Below are 2,500 nucleotides of genomic sequence, written 5' to 3' on the forward strand. Positions count from 1 at the left end.
TTAAATGATTGTAATAAATAGAGCGGTAAAACACGTCTTTCTAAAAGCCAGCATATTATATAAATAGTGAAGAAAAGGCAAAAGCTTACAGCACCTGGTATTCCCAGGCGGTCTCCCATCCAAGTACTAACAAGGCACGACGCTGCTTAGCTTCCGAGATCAGACGAGATCGGGCGCTCTCAGCGCGGTATGGCCATAAGCAAGGGCTGCTCCAAAATGTGGGCTATTTAAAGATCAGCCTCCGTAAAAGCCAGCATATTATATAAATAGTGAAGAATAGGCAAAAGCTTACAGCACCTGGTATTCCCAGGCGGTCTCCAATCCAAGTACTAACCAGGCCCGACGCTGCTTAGCTTCCAAGATCAGACGAGGTCGGGCGCTCTCAGCGCGGTATGGCCATAATCGAGGGCTGCTCCAAAAAGTGGGCTATTTAAAGATTAGCCTCCGTAAAAGCCAGCATATTATATAAATAGTGAAGAAAAGGCAAAAGCTTACAGCACCTGGTATTCCCAGGCGGTCTCCCATAAAAGTGTAACAATCGGCCTTATCAGCCGAGTTACAAGACTAAAATGGGGTCAGATTTAACTGTGAGAGATGACTAGTGGTTAAAAGAATGAGACATAAAAGAAAATTGGTTTAAATAGATTTGGTGTATTTACAAGGTTCACATAAAAGACTTTAAAACAACACGATAAAACTAGGTCAACTCTGTTAAAAGAATACAGTTCATTTGTCCATACCCTAAAAACAGGTAAACTCTGTTAAAAGAATACAGTTCATTTGTCCATACCCTAAAAACAGTCCAAGAATCCCAGTGTGTTGATAAGTCCAATGTGAGTGTCCACCAGTGTATATACAATCCACAGAAAGTGTAATCCAAAGTTTGCAGGTGGTGAATGGAAAGTTGAGCTCTAAAATTAGCAACTCCTCAATCCAACAGTTTGGTGACTGTCCTTTGTTTGTCATGCTGCTCTCTTATACAGTTGTACTTCCTGCTTCCTGTCATGTGTCTAGTCACATGACAGGCCAACCATCCAGTTATTAAAGACACATACACTTAAAATGTTAAGAGTAATAAAATGGCCTAAAAAACATGTAAAACACTTAAAACTCTATAATACATTTAAATGATTGTAATAAATAGAGCGGTAAAACACGTCTTTCTAAAAGCCAGCATATTATATAAATAGTGAAGAAAAGGCAAAAGCTTACAGCACCTTGTATTCCCAGGCGGTCTCCCATCCAAGTACTAACCAGGCCCGACGCTGCTTAGCTTCCGAGATCAGACGAGATCGGGCGCTCTCAGCGCGGTATGGCCATAAGCGAGGGCTGCTCCAAAAAGTGGGCTATTTAAAGATCAGCCTCCGTAAAAGCCAGCATATTATATAAATAGTGAAGAAAAGGCAAAAGCTTACAGCACCTGGTATTCCCAGGCGGTCTCCCATAAAAGTGTAACAATCGGCCTTATCAGCCGAGTTACAAGACTAAAATGGGGTCAGATTTAACTGTGAGAGATGACTAGTGGTTAAAAGAATGAGACATAAAAGAAAATTGGTTTAAATAGATTTGGTGTATTTACAAGGTTCACATAAAAGACTTTAAAACAACACGATAAAACTAGGGTCAACTCTGTTAAAAGAATACAGTTCATTTGTCCATACCCTAAAAACAGGTAAACTCTGTTAAAAGAATACAGTTCATTTGTCCATACCCTAAAAACAGTCCAAGAATCCCAGTGTGTTGATAAGTCCAATGTGAGTGTCCACTAGTGTATATACAATCCACAGAAAGTGTAATCCAAATTTTGCAGGTGGTGAATGGAAAGTTGAGCTCTAAAATTAGCAACTCCTCAATCCAACAGTTTGGTGACTGTCCTTTGTTTGTCATGCTGCTCTCTTATACAGTTGTACTTCCTGCTTCCTGTCATGTGTCTTGTCACATGAAAGGCCAACCATCCATTTATTAAAGACACATACACTTAAAATGTTAAGAGTAATAAAATGGCCTAAAAAACATGTAAAACACTTAAAACTCTATAATACATTTAAATGATTGTAATAAATAGAGCGGTAAAACACGTCTTTCTAAAAGCCAGCATATTATATAAATAGTGAAGAAAAGGCAAAAGCTTACAGCACCTGGTATTCCCAGGCGGTCTCCCATCCAAGTACTAACCAGGCCCGACGCTGCTTAGCTTCCGAGATCAGACGAGATCGGGCGCTCTCAGCGCGGTATGGCCATAAGCGAGGGCTGCTCCAAAAAGTGGGCTATTTAAAGATCAGCCTCCGTAAAAGCCAGCATATTATATAAATAGTGAAGAAAAGGCAAAAGCTTACAGCACCTGGTATTCCCAGGCGGTCTCCCATCCAAGTACTAACCAGGCCCGACGCTGCTTAGCTTCCGAGATCAGACGAGATCGGGCGCTCTCAGCGCGGTATGGCCATAAGCGAGGGCTGCTCCAAAAAGTGGGCTATTTAAAGATCAGCCTCCGTAAAAGCCA

At 41.2% G+C, this 2,500-nt stretch overlaps 5 non-coding genes across 5 annotated transcripts; all 5 read right to left on the bottom strand.

Annotated features, from left to right (window-relative positions):
- Positions 1-82: 82 nt before the first annotated feature.
- Positions 83-201, bottom strand: LOC141319184 (5S ribosomal RNA). The gene has a single exon (XR_012353455.1). It is a non-coding gene; the product is annotated as a 5S ribosomal RNA (ribosomal RNA).
- An 84-nt stretch (positions 202-285) lies between these two features.
- Positions 286-404, bottom strand: LOC141346043 (5S ribosomal RNA). The gene has a single exon (XR_012357128.1). It is a non-coding gene; the product is annotated as a 5S ribosomal RNA (ribosomal RNA).
- An 801-nt stretch (positions 405-1,205) lies between these two features.
- Positions 1,206-1,324, bottom strand: LOC141318030 (5S ribosomal RNA). The gene has a single exon (XR_012352371.1). It is a non-coding gene; the product is annotated as a 5S ribosomal RNA (ribosomal RNA).
- Positions 1,325-2,126: 802 nt separating this feature from the next.
- On the bottom strand, positions 2,127-2,245 carry LOC141317768 (5S ribosomal RNA). The gene has a single exon (XR_012352126.1). It is a non-coding gene; the product is annotated as a 5S ribosomal RNA (ribosomal RNA).
- Positions 2,246-2,329: 84 nt separating this feature from the next.
- On the bottom strand, positions 2,330-2,448 carry LOC141317780 (5S ribosomal RNA). The gene has a single exon (XR_012352137.1). It is a non-coding gene; the product is annotated as a 5S ribosomal RNA (ribosomal RNA).
- Positions 2,449-2,500: the final 52 nt, after the last annotated feature.

This window comes from Garra rufa, chromosome 1 (genome assembly GCF_049309525.1).
Source record: "Garra rufa chromosome 1, GarRuf1.0, whole genome shotgun sequence".
NCBI classification, from domain to species: domain Eukaryota; kingdom Metazoa; phylum Chordata; class Actinopteri; order Cypriniformes; family Cyprinidae; genus Garra; species Garra rufa.